Genomic DNA, 18,420 nt, shown 5'->3' with positions numbered 1-18,420 from the left:
AACAACAAAGGAGCAGAAGCCAGAGCAGTTAGAGAAGAAGACAAGGGAAATTGTGGTGTAGGGTGATGGGGGAAAGGAACCCACATTCTGGGTACCGGCCATGAAGGAGCTGGGGTATGTCAAGAAAGTATGTCTTACATCTAAGAAGATTATGCACACTTGAAGTTTGAAAATAGAGGAGACATAGGTGAGATTTGTGTAAAATGACATGACTCAACTGTCCTTTAAGTCTACCTAGTGTGGGACTCTTTTCCCTTCTTATTTATCCCTATCTTCTAAAAATCAAATATGAGAGGAATATGACTAATTAAAATTCCAGGCTAGTCAGGTATCAGTTAATTGACTTTTTATTGCACTTGCACCATCAATTTTCAATGCTTTTAATGAAATGGAATGTGATTCTCTTTGGAATTTAAATATGTCTATTCTATTTCAAACTCTATCATCTTCTGTTTCTTCCACAGATTGCCATCTGTAAAGCTTCTGTAAACATTCTAAAAATAACCAATAATCTGTATCTCATTTTTTTCCTCCAGTGGAGAAACTGATGGACTATTTTTATTATTGTTGTTATGAATAAAGGAACCTTGAAGTAAGAAAAAATAAATAGAGCTAAGACCAGTACTAGGTTTTTGGCACAGTTTTGTTTTGTTTTGTTTTTAATACTTCTGGTATCAATTAATTTTTATCATTTCATGTAATATTCTGTGTTTCTACAAGACAATATGTAGTAGTGGAAATAATTAAAACTGAAAAGATGAAATGAACATTCCCTCATCTTTATCTTGCTGCACAGTCTGAAAATATCTGAGTATAACAGAACAAATTTGTTTCCGAACTGAATGAAATAAATATTAGTTCAAATAGAATCTATAGAATTTGTTTTTACAAATTTACAGAACTCTTTTTTTTATTGGTTGTTCAAAACATTACAAAGCTCTTGACATATCATATTTCATACATTAGATAAGTTTTCAAAGCTCAATTATTTTGCTGAAAACTGATAGCTAAATTGAAGACACTTGGAAAATACAATATAAATAATTTGAGGTCATCATCCTATAGTTCTAATTTGAGAATTTAGGTCAAGTTGAATAACATTAGCAGAACCCTTTCTGGAAGAGTACTGATAGCTGCCTGTCGAGGAACATTAAAGAACAACTTCATGTAGAGACAGAGGTAAACTTCAGAATACCAGAGAGTCACTTCTAATCCAGAAATTCACTTCTAATTTTATAAATGTCTTCCTTGTTAGTCACCGAATATCATTTATCTTGGCTGAAAGTGTCACAAGAAAAACATTTGCTATTTATTAAATCAGTGTTTACCTAATTAAAAATATTTCCCTTTCTCCATGTCCATTGGATTATAGTTGTAGTTTTACTGTGCTTTGATTACTATTCCCATCAGTAGATAGATAAACTGAATATTGGAAAAAAAATTATAATTGTTTTCCCACAAGACAGTGTTAAAATAGAACTAATATTTTTGTCACCAGGAATAAAACAGAGTGTACTAAAAAAAAAAATTTTCCATGTTGATGGTAATGTTCAGACTTTTCTTCTTGTATTTTTTCATGTGCTAGTCTATGACATACAGTAGGAAATATAAGTTTCTATTTTATAATACAGAAAATAATTTATTTCTATGTGCAGCTCTCCAATTATTCTGTGTCCTCTTTGCAGAAAGATCTGCATTTTTTTATTTTCACTTTCCTAGTAACTAGCACAGTACTTCACAACAGCAGGTACACATAAAAGTTTATCAATATCAACTATTTGACAGTCACTAACCTAAGGCTAAAAGATATAAAGTTGAATAAGTTCCCATACCTATACTTGAACAATATACAGCTCACTGAGATGTACAAACAAGATTATTTTTGTATAACAGAGTTTTGCATACCAGGCCACAAGAGCTTGTCAATGGTACAATCAATCTTTAAGGTATGACTGGAAAGACTTCCCTTAGCAGAGTATAGTCATGTACAGAGAGGGGAAATATATATTAAAAAGAATGACTCATTCTGGAAATGCTAGTGTATTAGAAAAAGGGAGACCAAATGAAGTCTAAACAAAACTATGACGGTTAGTTCTATTGTCAACTTGGTTAGGCTAATATTGCAGAGAAGATGTTTTTTTAGATGTAAATAACATGCAATGAGTGTACTGATTAAAGGAGATTGTTCCTCATATTACAGGTAAGCTTCCTTCAATTAGTTAGAGGCCTTAAAAAGATGACTAATGTCCTCTAAGGATCAAGCAATTCCTCCTCCAAGATACCTTCAGACGTGGCACCACAACATTCTTCCTGGGTGTCCAGAATGCCAAATTTTGGATATGCCAGACCCCCACAATTGTGTAAGCAAATTTCTTAAAATCTCTCAATAGATAGATGATAAATAGAAAAACTATAGATATATAAACAGAGGGTCATTGTTTCAGGGTCACAACATCATATCTCATCATTCATATATATATATGATATTATATGTATATGTGTATATGCATATATACACACACAAACACACATAGACACAAACATATAGTCATGTATGTGTATTCCTCTGGATATATGGGATCCAGATGTCTGAATTCAACCAACTGCAGACCAAAATATTCAAGAAAAACATAGTTTGTACTGAATATGTACAAACTTTTTGTTATTCCCTAAACAATAGATAATGGTGTACAACATATTTATATTACATTAGGTATTGCAAGTAATCTAGAGATGATGTAAAAATCTATGGAGTGTACAGAGGAAAATGCAGCTACTATACTCTTTTATAGGAGGGACTTGAACATGAACAGGTTCCGAATGGGAGCGTCCTGAAACCAACCCCCCATGGAAACCAAGGAGTGACTGTGTATAAATACACACCCATCCACATACTGCATAAACATCTTTTCCATTCAGTTTCTCTGGAAAAGTCCCAGTGTTCTGCTTGATTAGTATCCTCTCCTATATAACTCTTCACTTTCAAATATATCTTAGTTTTGTTGATAAGTTATATGAATAAGGATGACATACAGGAAATGTATTAATGAAGTGGAATATTTAAAACTGCACACTGTGTCTGGAGTAGGAGGGTGGAAATGATGGCTCTAACGGAGATAGATGAGCATGAGTCACAGTTTTCTTGCTTAAGCCTCTGAGCGCATACTTGTGGTTTGCACTAAAATAAGAAATAGGAGAGCAGAGGGAGTTTATGATTCAGTTTGGGAGATATTCAGGTGAAAGTGGAACTTCTAGTGGAGCTCTCCAACAAAACCTAGATGAATAGGAGATATCAAGTGTGTGATAGATTTGGAAATCATTAGTATATAACTGATAATTAAATCCAATAGAATGTCATTAATTTATCCATGGAGAACACCTAGAAGGAAAAAAAAAGGAATAAAAGTCTAGGTTTATGAGAAATACCAGAATTTAAATAAAAATGTAGTCAGAGAGAATCCTGAAATGCTTGGTAAGCTTCCAGAATGACGACAGAAAAAAAATCAGAAATGAATTTTTTTTCATGAACCAAGAAAGGCGAGCACATCATCACGAGGGGAAACTTTCAAACTTCAGCAGTTTCAGTCAAGCCTTATCTGACTGTGTTGTTCCATGAGAGCAGGAATCATGATTATAGCAGGGAATTGAGGGGATTACAGACGGGGAAGTTAAAGATCTAGGTTTTCTTGGTTTAGAGAGCCCCGATTGTGACTGAGGGCTTTCTCAGGTAGCAAACTTAAAATTGGAACAGTTGCAGGCTAATATGGAGGATTGGTCACCCTACAAAGGACGTCTTTGTGAATCCATGTAAAAGACAATAAATTTGAAGGAGTTAAAAACATCAGAAAAAAATTAAAGATTTCCCTTTTCACTCCCTTCCACCATTCTCCCTGGTTTCACAGTATTTACAGAATAGGAGAATGAATCTTCTTCAGTCAATCAGTATGTTTTTAAAGACATTGGTACACTTGGGGTAGAGAAAGATTTTATTTAATCCAAGTAGTGGAGAGCAGTCACTGAGTGCACTGGTGCCGTGTAATTTTATGTTGTTTTGCTTTGTTTTTAATGGGGCACTAGTGTTCCAGTTGGCTGTGTGGTCTGAGTTGGCAAGGAAGCCTGTAGTGACAGATCAGTTGGAAGGATGGGCCAGCTAAAGGGTGAAAGTGCACTACAGGCAGATGGCTGGAGTGACTTAGAGAATGACATAGGATGACAGACCTGAAGGACATTATACCATTTACTGTAGTTAAACTTTGTATTTGAATTCCCGTTTAATGATAGTTTTGACAACTTAAAGGAATCCATGTTAATAATCTAGTGTTGTTTCTATTTTCTGTTTCAAATACAGTAAAAAAAAAAATATTAGGACATTTGCTTAGAGTTTCACATAAAGCATCTGTTAAGAGATAAAAAACATGAGTACTGAATAAATGTTGCAGCATCTGGAACATGTCCATGTGTACCATGAAGATAATAGAAGTTCTCTCACCAGGAGGTGTGAGGGCTGAGAAGTTGTCCCCATAACAAGGTTGGAGAGGACAAGGCCTTTATTTGGGGATATAAATCTTTAACATAGCCAGAGTTACCAGGAATGTAAACCTGACATTTAACTTTTGATGTCACATAGCCTCCAGTCTTACTAATTCTTGGGGGCTAACACAAGGTGTATATCTCAAGTTACATTTAACTACCATTTTCTTTATTAAATACCCAGGTTCCCTCTCATAGAAGCACCCAGCCTCAGATGACTTCACAACGTGTTCTTCCCCTACCAGACTTCAGTGCGACCTGGCTTCTACAAGGGAACTCCAAAGCTGCTTCCCCCACCTCGCCCCTTCTCCTTAAAGTAGTTAGGAGTTCCTAAAATTAGAGGGGACAATGAAGCCAGAAGTTGACAGGAAGTCAGTATGGATAGGTAATTCAGTCAGGTTGGATCAAGGAGGCCAATTTTGAGTGAGTCTGGGAAGTTGGAGACTGCCCCCTGAGGAATTGAAGTGTTAATTCCTTCATAGCCCTTTCTCTACCCTTATCAAGAACCTGTCCTAACCTGTTGCTAAGGTAACCAGTCCCAGGAATTGCCTCTGCCTACAGGGGGCTATAAGGTTGTTAATTAATGTGTCCTGGCTGCTACATCCTGCCCTTCCCTGTTGTTCAGCCCACCTGTTTCCCACCTTTTGGCCATCCCATGGAGCATTCCTGGGCCTAGTCATTTAGGCAGGAAGGAGAGAGATAGGGGGGCAGAGCAGGCAAGCAGAGGAAGCCTAAGATCTATAAAAAGGCACAACACCCAAGGCACAACACCTTGCTTCTCAGAATACCAGAATACCAGCTATGGCCCCTTTCTCCCTCCTTGGAGAAGTCTATGTTACCCCTTTTAAAATAAACCCTTCTTTATTAAAAAAAAAAAGATAATAAACAAATATTACTCTCTGACAAACAACCAAACAGATTGAGCAACAAATGTCAAAAACAGGTACCTTGGCAAAGATCGGTTTTAATCTGGGGCTTGACATCATTTTATTCTCAAATCAGAATATTTGTGCTCATGATGTACATTCCCTAGGACTTTTCAAGTTGCAGGAGCATAATCAAGTTGATGTATTTAGGGAAACCATTTAAGTCTGAATGGGGATATAAAGAAGAGAAGAAACTGTCAATGATTGGACGGTTACACCACAAGAAATTGAAATGCCATTCCAGATAAAACCTAAATTAATGTATCACCATTGTGGTGACTCAGCCACTTTCTGTTCCGCATAGAGCTCATCTCCTCCACCACACAGCTTCTATTTAATCATGGTTCTACTTAGCACTGTCTTTCTTTATGTCTTTCTATATTGCACCACTGTCTGCAGGGTTGCTCTGTATATCTCACATTCAAACATCCCCCATCCCTCATTAAAAAAAAAAAAAAAAAAAAAAAAAAAAAAAAAGGTTCATATGTATTCATTGGAAAGAGTTCCTGAAGGGGAGAGGTGTTGAATCACTAATTCATAACTACAGGGAAACTTAGATGCCTACCTTAGGTCCATGGAGATATGATATGCCAAGAGGAGTTGAGTTATGAAGTTCAAACTAAGATGAGCGATAGCCCAAAAAATATTCAAAACTATAATAGTTTTGTTATTTTTTTTTTAAAGAGTCTGTTAAGACTTTAAAGGTGACTCTTACTTCAGGAGAGGGTGTTGTAGTCCATTTCCCTCAGATGCATGCAGACATCAGTTTGAAGACAGACATATATAATGTTGGATACGAGAGGTTAGAGTTATGCTGAGTTTGTACAATACTCAGCCCAGTATTGTACAAATAGAGTGGGTCTAGATTAATGAGTTATTGTGTCTCCATGTGATTTGAAAACCACATCTTGATTAACTGCATCTTCATTAATTTACTATTTTTTTAACACATATGTTATACAACAACATCAGTCATTTTTAGCCCTGTGTATAATTTCCTTCTTGGAGCATTAAATATTCATAGATAAGTCATTATATATCCTCCAAACATTCTTTTATTTTTTGCATTTATTTTTTCTGACATTTAACCAAGAGAACCCAAATAACTAAATATAGAGTAAATATATATTAACATATAATACATTAACTATAAGTATATTAATGATATTATTAATATATATTAACATATTATTATATATATTAACTATATTTAATATGTAGTTATATGTATTAATAGTTACTGCTGAAAATTAAATGACAGTGAATATTTTAATTTTTCTGACATGCTTCATTCAATACTACATATATATTAATATACGTTAATATTATATTAACATATGTAGTTACTCTATATTGATATATAAACTGTACATTAGCTATCTGTATAATGCATATATATATATACACATATATATACACACATATTTTTTGCCTCAATATAGTCAATACCACAATTCATACAATCTCTTCTTTCATATGGATCTACATTTTCACCCATATAAATTCATAATTTCACTCTCTTGGTAATAAAGTTTGCAGTGCTGCATTTACGATGTGTTATTATAGCAGAAATGTTACAGGGAAACTTTTGTGCCATATTTTCTGTAGTTTGAACAAGCAAGTTTATTTGAACACTTGATTATATATCCATGCATGTATATATTCATATGAATATAGACTTGTATGTAGTAACTTCTATGATTAAATAGAAAAGATAAATCACTCAGAGCTGGAGACAGAGAAAAATTTTAAAATGGCAATAGTTCATTTCCTCATATTTTATAAATGCATTGTTGGAATGTATCCAGAGTTGGGGCAAAATTTGGTTTATAAAAAATAATTATAAGACATTAATCCCTGCTAACTGAATTTATGAGATGTAATAGAGAATGAAATCATATCAGGAAAGTTAAAATATTTATTCTTATTCAATTTTGAGCAAATCTGATTCAAAAGTAACAATTTATTTTGATTATGATTGGAGAGGCATGCCATTAGCAAGACTGAGTCCAAACTTCATGTTTGAATTAATATCATCTCTTGATTTCCAGTTAATCTTCATAACCTTATCAGGGCAAACATGAGGAGAAAAAAGAATCAGATACTTGGGACTAGAAGTACCTATGTGGGCTATATTATCTGATCCATACCATTATATGTGAGGAGATTCATTACCAAACAGAAAAATGTGGCATAACTAAGTGAAATGTTCTAAAAATTGCATTCCTATAAAATTAATGTGTTGAAACCTAATCCCCAATCTGATGACATAAAGATCTGGGGCCTTCAGAAGATAATTTGTGTCCTTATATGTGATCAGTGCCCTTATTAAAGAGATTCTATAGAGCAATATTGAATCTTCTGGTATGTGAGGCTATGAAAAGAAATTATGAATCCATGAAGGAAGGGAATCATCCCAAAACCTGACCATACTGGCATCCTAATATTGGACTGTCCATCCTCCAGAACTAGAAGAAGTAGGATTTACATTGCTTATGAGCTGAAATAGGGCAATTTGTTATAGCAGCCCAACCAAACCCAAATACAAAGTGTATATGATAAGAACATTTTTAACTGCAGTTAATATAGCACCTTTACACACTCTTAAACAAATACAGGATTATTTTTATTCACAAGTATATAGAAAGTTAGCTGCTATAATTCATTCAAGGCCTCTGAGTTGTCAAAACTGTTGCTTCATTGCTCCTGTCAATACAATATTCTCCAGTAAGAAGGAGGAATGAGAAGGGTCAATAGTGTCTCTGTCTAGCAAATGTTTTCTAGAAACACTGATATATAATTTCACTTACTCTTCATTGGTTGACAGCATCCAAAAGTAGCTAAAATTTAGCTAGAACAAGGAGTTTGGGGAACTGGTTTTGAAGCAGCTAACCAAACAGTGTTTACTAGAACTCAAACATATTTTTTTCTAGAATTAACAAAACCAATTATTTCCATGAAATAATGCATTGATCATGATGAAACTGGTAATTCTTCTAGGTCCATGTTGTTCTCTAAAATGTCAATGTTGAAAAAATTAAGACAGGCCAACAGAGCATTCAAAATTCGTGATAAAAAGTAATGAATGAAAAATTAAAATTCGCATGCTAGTTTTTCCTGAAGGGAGTTCTGTTACTCAGCTTTTCATCCACCACGGTGAGAAAATACCTAAGAAAATCAATTCAAAGGAGAAAAGGTTTATTTTGACTCATGGTTTGGGAGGTTTCAATCCATGGTTACCTGACGCAATTGCTTTTATTCCTGTGGTAAGACAGAACATCTTGGGTGGAGCACATGATGGAGCAAAGTTGATCAACTCATGTGTCCAGGAATCCAAGAGAAAGGAAGGGGCCAGAGTTCCAATATACCATCAAGGGATGTTCCCAGTGCCCTACTTCCTCTAGCTAGGTCCCATGTTCTACAACTTCCACTTCCTCTCAATAGTCCCTCAATTTATGAATGCCCCAGTGGATTAATCAATTGATGAGGTCAGAGCATTTGTGACCCAGTCATTTCCAGAAGTCCTACATTTGAATATCTGTCACTGAGGAACCAGCCTTCAATCCAAGTGCTTTTTGGGGATGTTTAAACTTGAAATCATAACAGAACTTAGTAAAAATACATATTAAGTTGTTTCTTTAAAAAAACAAATCAATTTACTAAGCACAGTTTTGAGCAGAGACAAAACAACCTAAATACCTGCAAAGTAAGTAATCCCAGTACTGGGATATAAAGAAACCCACGGAAATGACTTCCTGCTAGGGATTGACTTACATAAATCTACAGAATTTTCTTTAGAAAATTATCAGCCTTAAATGCAAATTATCATAATCACTGGTCCTGTTACCTGACAGAAAAAGGGCAGTGACAGCTATGATTTATGGATCGTCCATTTGGCTCCAGGAATATATATATAATCTTAATACTCATAGACTGATATTATTGTTCACATTTAAAATAAGAAATGAGATCCAGTGCCCTTCAGATACTTTAACATATTTTATTTCACTTTTATTATACATCATGCATTATTCCTTTGTTATAGCACATTTCTAACATTTGGGATATAGTGAGAAACAAAAGTCTAGAAATACTGAATTAAAACTATTAATCATTTTCAAATAAAGGACACCATTAATTATTATCTTGGTAAATGAAAAAAATCTGGGCTAAAAGACAGGACAAACTATTGAACTCTGTACTTACAAATTCACAACTCTCAAACGTACAAATTCTCTTTATCTATCACCCTAAGTTCATCGCAATCCATTCCTTGTCTTCTCCATTTGCCATCTACTACACTTCCTTCTTATTCTGAGAATACATTTTCATCCTAATTTCATAGTGTGCATTAAATATCCTTACACATCCTTCAAACTGTCTTTATAGTCACTTTTCCCCTGTGTAGACCCTATTCACAAACTCTGCAATTTCTTACACTCTTTTTCTACCTATTAGAATCTCCATCTACCTGATGGATACATAAGATTTAGTTAAAATACTCAGATGTTAAGGTCCTTGGGACCTTACTTCAGTTTTAAGAAAGGCAAAGTGCTGTGAATTTCTTTTGTTCTATAATAAATAATATCCACTTAAAAAATAAATGGCAGTCGTAATTTGAAAGAAAGCCCTTAAGTTGTCATTCCATATCTCTTTGTTGATATACTGTATAATTAGGAGTCCGTAAGTGCAATTCCTCAAAGAAAAGCTGGAAATGGAGTTCATAGATTTGTCAGTGAGTAATACATAGAGTCTCCGGCTCCCTTGCTTTTAAAAATTAGTCTCTTCTTCACCCAAAAAGTGCAATAGGTGCTAGTTCACAAATCAATCATTGAAACTAATGGATCTCTCCATGATCCATCCCATGGGAAACTTGGTTTATCTGCTATGAGACATTTGAAAAAGAGACTGTTTTCCAGGGGTAAATAGATGACTTTACCTTTGTGCTATGATTTGAATGATGGTTACCTCTGCAAAATTCATGTGGAAAGTCTCCAATGCACTACTTAAGTAGTACTGTCTTTGGGAAGTAATTAAACCATGAAGGCTCTGTCCTCATGAATGGGATTAACTCTCTTATAGAAGGGCCCATGTTTGAAGGGGTTACTTCTCTGCCTTTCTGCCTTCTGACATGTGAGGACACAGCACTCAGGCACCAAAGAGCAGCCCTTACCAATCACCAATGCAGACGCTAAAACTTCCAAGCATGGAGAAATACAATACATAAATTTCTGTTCTTTATAAATGACTCACTATAAAGTATTTTGTTATAGCACCATAAATAGTCAGGTTACTTGAACTTTTAAGTAAATTTAAGTGAAAAACAAAGACAACATTTCAAGCAGTTTTTCAGTTTAATGAGGACATAGTGTTCATAAAACCTAAACCACATATATTACTTTCCCCTGGAATCAGTTGTGGTCAACAATTGCAGAGTTAACTATAGGAGAAAAACTAACGAGCAGGTTGTTTTAATTAAAAGTTTCTTTTCCAATGGAACCATGGGCAACTGTCTAGGCCACTCGCTGTAACCTTGTCACCATCTCTCAATATGGGTAGGGGGTGAGAAATGCAAAAGACAATAGAATAATAAAAACTATTTAAAGTAAACTTGATCTCATCTGTGCACTTCTACCGGAATACCATTTCAAGTATCAGCTTGAAGGTGCATTGGTTAACTAACCCTTTAATTTGTCAAGGCCAAAACTACAGGCAATATAAAAGCCATTTTCTTCATTGCACCAAGACATCTTTGTAAAAACAAAAGACATGTTTCTCACTGCCAGTGACTCCTTTTGTCTATTTTTTGTTGTTTCCTTTCCAACTCTTTTAAAATTCCTCTCTGATTTTTATGAAGTTCCTTCTGAAAATTTAAAGCTATAACATTTCTTTGCCCATATCTTCAAAAACAGAGACCACATTAATGAGATCACTATGCAGATTGGTAAATATAATAGCTATAAAGCTATTTTATATATGCACTCTTATTACTTCAGTATTGCTCCAAATAGTTAATATATTCACAGTTATACTATTGGTATATGAAGCAAGAAAGTAAAAACTTTGGAAATTGAAATAAACCTTATTTTGATGTATATTATATAAGTAAATATACACATAAAATCTATTCTATAATATAAATAATGTAGTATGTTCTCTAATGTAATCATATATATTTTCTAATAGTAGCTATATTTGTGTGTGTGTGTACATATATGATATCATACCAAAACTAGAACATACCAATTTTTATTAATTGCATTATACACTTCTATCATGGAGAACTTAACATAATGCTTTCTTTCATTTTGAGGTTGTCAAAAAAATTGCTCTGGACAGTTTAATAGGAAAGACTTTATAAAGACTATTACAATAAAGATCAAGACTATTAAATAAGGGATAGAGGTTAAACTCAATTCCATTGGAAAAATGTCAGGAGAGTTTTTTGGAATGATTTTTGGAATAAGGACATTAGAACATTAGAGAATGGTTTCATCATAGGATTAGACCATTTATATTTGCAAATTGGCTTTAATAGAAGTTGAGCTCCTACACTTTCACAGAATCTAGAAGATAGAGTTCTAGCTTCCTTTATGATTACCTGGATTCCAGGTAATCTTTGTCTTGACAAAAGACATTTCCAAGACTGTAAAACTGCCAAAAGCAGGGAGAAGATTTACATCTCAAGAGGGGCAAGAGAGAAAATTTACAATTCCAGGTTTTCTAAAGTAAACCTCCCCCCCTTTGAATGTACATAGAGTAGACTTAACTTCTTTTGACTACAAATACTACCTTATAAAACCTAAAAATCTAATGGATAATGTTGTTACCACAGAAGTCAATATCTTTGAAAGAGTTTTACTATTGTTATGTGGAATAAAACCTTGGGGAATTTAGAATGTCTAATTTGATCTAATTAACTCTTTTAATTGGAGCATTTCAGTGTTCACTTAATGATATTTTCTGAGGTATCACAAAAAGAGCACAAAATCTCTCAATTTTACAACTGGAAAAAAACCTTAGAAAGATTGAGTCCAATCAGTTCATTTTAAAGTTGAAGTAACTGAGACATAAAGATAGTATATATCCTATTCCTTCTATATACAAACACAAAAGCTCTTTCGCTGTCTTTCTTACACACACATGCATGCACACTAAATATTTTATTTATAAATATCCATAACCCTAAATTTAAACATAATATTATATCCATTTACATGCTATTATTGTTTTTATGATTAGGATTATATGCTATTTAAAACTAGTATGTTTTACATGGGACAAAAATTAGGGTAAATACTTAATGAAAATGTTCTCTGCATTCTTTCAAATAAAGGTTAATTAAATGTTTTAGATTATTCCTCAGTTACAACAACTTATTTAGTATGGAAGGAATAAAATCCCTAATTTATTTCTTTCTCATTCAAATAAAATGAGCTCTGTGACCTACCATTGAGAAATAAAATTCTCAAATTGCTCATTATCAAATATTCTTGTAATGAATCCATGTATTTCTAAACTAATGCATTTTTAAAATCAGTGCTCATTTAAAATTTTAGGCAACAAGACAGTCTTTATAAGTAGTTTTTAAGAGAGAATCCATCTCTTCAAATACCACTGAATATGTAAGTCTTTTAGATTTTGTCAAAATGAAAACTGAGCCATGTTTTCTTGATTAAAACAAATATTATGGTTTGAAGGTTTCTGTCTTCACAAAATTCCTATGTGCAATTCTACCAGCTAATGTGATCATATTGAGATGGAAGCTTTGAGAGAGAATCTGGTCATGGATGCAAAGACCTCATGAATGGGGTTAGTGTACTTATAAGAGATGTGAGAGTGTGCTTGTTCTTCCTGCCATCTGTCAAGTGAAGATACAAGAAGAAAATGGCCATCTGCAAGTCAAAAGTGCCCTTACCAGTTTCTGATTCAGTTAGCATCTCAATCTTATAATGGCTGAAAATAATTGCTAAGACACCCAGCCTACGAGAATTTGTGATGGCAGCCCAAACTGACTAGGAAACAGGTTAAATTGTTATGACTTGTCTGTAGTTTCATCATCTTTAAAGTCCCCATTTGTGCCTCCTTTATAGTCAGTACTTCCCATTTCTACCAACCCAGACAACCACTGACCTGTTTCTTGTCCCTAGGATTTCACCTTTTCAGAATGATAAATTAATGGAGCAGCAACATGCTTTTGGGGTCTCATCTCTTTCACTGAGAAAAACGCATTCAAGATTAATCCAAGTAGATGGGCACAGTGGTGCTTACCTGTAATCCCAGCATCTTTCGGGGCTGAGTCACAAGGATCTCAGATTAGAAGCCAGCCTCAGCAACTTAGTCAACTGTAAGCAACCTAGTGAAATCCTGTCTCAAAATTAATTTTTTTTTTAAAAAGGGAAGCTGGGGATGTGGCTTAGTGGTTAAGCATCCCTAGGTTCAATCCCTGGTACCCCTTCCCCCCCCCCAAAAAAAAAATAAAAGATTAATCTATGTAATTGGATGAATCAGTACTTGAGGTTTTTCTTTTTTCAGTTTGAGATTTTTATTTGTTTGCTTGAGATATTAAATTTCATAGTGTTATTGCACTGTATTGAGGAACCACAGTTTATTCACGTAATCAAAAATAACCGAAACGGAAACACACCTCAACAGATCAGCAAACTATCTTTATATTAAGCCGCAGTGGAATGGCACATTTTCAGGGGAGAAAATGGCAACTGGTTACAAGAGGGGTCTGCTTTGTATAGGTTTTAATGAGAGTTAATCATAAAATCAGGAAACTAGTTGTACAGGTTTGAAGCTTAAATCAGGAAAACAGTTGTAAAAGTTCAGAACTCATTGCTACCAGGATGAAACTCTAGAGCCCAGAGCCCATTGTTTGCCTTCTCCACCCAGAACTCATTGTTACTGGGAAAGAATGAAGTCCAGAGCCCAGAGCCCATCTTTAGCCTCTTTTTCCCTGAGTGTTTTTATTCCAGATCCTTCAATTCCTGCACCTGTTGAAGAGCATCCCAGTTGCTTCTGGATTTGAGTGATTGTTAACAGAGCTATCCTAAACACCTTAATAAAAGACTTAATGTGAATTTAAGTTCAGGATTGCTATGTAGTATAAGAATATGTTCAAATTTGTAAGAAACTGCCACACTGTGTTTCAAAGTGATGGTACCATTTTCCATCCCTACTAACAATAAATGAGAATTTCTTTTGTTCCAGATACTTGCTAGAATTTACTGTTTTCCAGTTCTAAAGAAATTTCAGGCATCCTAATAGTTGTACAGTGATGATTCTGAAAATTATTTTGTGTGTTTACCTGTTATACATGTATCTTGCTTAGTATAATAACTGTGTAGCTATTTTGCTTATTTTTATTAATTTTTTTTCTTATTCCTGAGTTTTACTTAGAAATATTTACTTTCAGTTTGGGGTCTATCTTTGTTTTTTCATTTATTTAGTGTTTTGCTTGCAGAGCAGAAGTGTTTAGTGTTGACAAAGAACAATTTTTTACTTCTTCCTTTACAGATTGATTTTGATATTTTGTCTAAAACCTCAGTCAAAGCCAAAGTCACTCAGATTTTTCATTATATGTTCTTCAAAATGTTTTATAGTTTTAACTTTTATATTTGAGCTGATAGTCCATTTTATTTTAAAATTTATACATACAGTCTATGTCAAAGGCCTCATTTTACACAGGAAATCTAATACTTTCTGGACCATTTATTGAAAAGACTGTCTTTTCTATTTCCATAGTATTTTCTATGTCTCTCTACTTTGCCTTTCCCCAAGTTGTAGGGACAAGCCTCGTACTTGTTCCTTCATCAGATGTATTTTCAGAGTTTTCCTGATCCTCAGTCTTAGGCAGGACTTATAGTCCAGGTCTTGAGTTTGGACATTTTTTCCCCCAATTTTCACCTCTCTCTTTAATTTGGGATCCAAACACTTCATTATGTCTCTGGTAGGAGCTGAGTAGGAAAGTGTTTCTTTTACTACCCTAAACTATAAGAAGGAGTATTATATATTTGTTCTGAATTAGAACAAATCCCAAGCCAAAAAAAAAAAGGTACCCTTCTTCAGGTTTAATTGAGAATTTTGACTTATTTTAAAGCAGTAGGGTAGGGAGAAGCTGTTGCCTGAAAGTAGAAGAGATCCCTGGCTTTCTCTTGAGCCAGATGGATTTTTCCTGCCCCATCCCTAAAGTGAGTACCTCAAATTCTTAAAGCACACTTAGCAGTAATCACTGTGAAATCTGGAAAATTCTACCATATTAGGGGCTTCTTGTATTATGCAAGTTTGAATTTTATTTCTAAGAAAAGAAAATATCTTATCCTACCTCTGTCAATATAGACTCAACACTACCAAATAAAAACTGTCACTCACGGATAAATATGATAGGTGGTCGGCCAATTAAACAGAACTTTATCCCATTCATTTAAACTGTGTCAAATTTGTACAACAATGTCTTTGATGTTTTTGATAATGATTCAGTGATCAGTCAACTGGTTAACTAATATCTTTATTTTCCCTGCTATGGGTATATTTGGTAGGAAGGATAAATTAAAATCCTATTCTGTAAACCAAGTAGCAGGTGGAATTATATAGCAAATTATAAATTGTAAGTTGTATAACATAAATAGATACTTTACATTTCACTTTACATTTCATTTATTGTTTGGTCCTAACTACAATTAAGATCAACAATGGGTTTTCCTATAGATAGCAGTGAATTTTATGCCAATAAATAGTTTTAAAATCTTTATCAACTTGTAATATAATTTACAGTTTAACAAGAAAAGATTTTAAAAATGTATCCTATACGGCTTGTTCAGAATAAAATTCTTAGTGTTTTTTAACTAATTTACTAGCACTTTTAGAGCATTTATTATTTTATTAGCAGTGCTTTATCACAAGGGAGAAGACATAAATAAGACTGAAATATTACCCCACAAGATTAATATGTGAATTCTTAAAAACACATAAATACAAGTGTTATAGAAATTAAATGAGTTTTCCAGGTCTCAGGGTAGGGATTTAGAGCTTTTGATCTCTAAATTATCATTATCCTTCTACTTTTACATGCTCCTGTTTATTATAACTCATCCTCTTTCCTGTCTGAAATAACAATAGTATAATGCTCCTAACTAATTCTACCTCAAAGGTATACTCTATCTTTTCCTCACTATTATTTTCTATACTTTATCTTTCCCTCACTTTTATATTCCTTGCTCGGATTCACACATGCACATACATACTCAAAGAACTTTCATGTCTTCTATTCCAATGAAAAGTAACTATCAAGAAGTACTAGATAAGCATAATAAACATTCTTCTCAAATTCTCAAACACTTTCTGAGTAGGATTGTGTGAAAGGAAGCTCCCTTCACAAAGCAGCATAGGAGAGAAGGTACCTGAGCATGCAGTACCTTAGGAAATTAGCTTTTTTATTACATGAAATTAATGTGATAAATTCTGCTTCCATTTAGAATGTAGCAAGTTGCAGCTAGGGATGGTGGCATACACCTGTAATCCCAGCAACTCAGGAGGCCAAGGCAGGAGGATTAACGTTTGAGGTCAGTCTCAGAAACTTAGTAAGACCATGTCTCAAGATAAAAAGTTAAAAAAGGCTGGGTGTGTAAGCACCCTGGGGTTCAATCCACAGTCCCAAAATAAATAAATAGATAAAGTAGAAAGTTATTAAGGAATACCACTTCTGCCTTACAACAAGTACACATGCATCCCAGATAGAGCATTAATCTATAAAGATAGATTCAAAAAACCTGAATTTATTAATTAATAAATAATTAATAATTTATTAATCTATAAAGATAGATATATAAAGAACTCAAAAAACCTGAACATCAAAAAACAAATAACCCAATCAATAAATGAGCTAAGAAACTGAACAGACATCTCATAGAAAAAGACATAAAATTGATCAACAGAAATATGAAAAAGTGTTCAACATCTCTAGCAATTAGAGAAATGCAAATCAAAACCACTCTAAGATTTCACCTTACCCCAGTCATCATGGCAGTTATCAGGAATATAAGCAACAATAAATGTTGGTGAGAATATGGGGAAAAAGGTACACTCTTACATTGCGGGATGGACTGCAAATTGATGCAATCACTATGGAAAGCAGTATAGAGATTCCTCAGAAAACTTGGAATGGAACCACCATTTGACCCAATTATCCCATTTCTTGGTTTATACCCAAAGGATTTAAAATCAGTATACTATAATGAGGCAGCCACATCATTGTTTATAGCAGCTCAATTCACAATAGCCAAACTATGGAACCAACCTAGATGCCATTCAACACATGAATGGATAAAGAAATTGTGGTATATATACACAATAGAATATTACTCAGCCTTAAAGAAGGCCAAAATTATGGCATTTGCAGGTAAATGGATGGAGCTGAAGAATATTATGCTAAGTGAAATAAGCCAATCCCAAAGAACCAAAGTCTGAATGTTTTCTCTGATATGTGGATGCTAAGTCACAATAAAGCAGGGAAGAATTGAGATACTTTGGATTAAACAGAGGGAATGAAGAGAGGGGAGAGGACATAGGGGTAGGAGTGATAGTAGATTGAATCAGACATTATTCCCCTTTATGCATATCTGATTACACAACCTGTGTATCTATATCATGTACAACCAGAAGAATGGAACATATATTCCATTTATGTATGATATGTCAAATGCATTCTACTCTCATATATAACTAATTAAAACAATTACAGAATAAATAAAAATCATAAATTTTCTTGAATCCATTAAAAAGCTAAGATTTCACATCAACCAGGAGAACTGGGTTATAAAGAATGACAAGCTTCTCTAAGAAAAATTGAAGACCTGCATAGTAGTTCACGATTTGGAAAAAAATCAAAAAGGTGGATGCCATATAAAAGAGTAAAAAGAAATCAGTTAAAAAAGACAGCAAATGATTACAGTTTTGACCA

Source organism: Urocitellus parryii, chromosome 5 (genome assembly GCF_045843805.1).
Source record: "Urocitellus parryii isolate mUroPar1 chromosome 5, mUroPar1.hap1, whole genome shotgun sequence".
NCBI classification, from domain to species: domain Eukaryota; kingdom Metazoa; phylum Chordata; class Mammalia; order Rodentia; family Sciuridae; genus Urocitellus; species Urocitellus parryii.
This window is presented reverse-complemented; position numbering follows the sequence as displayed.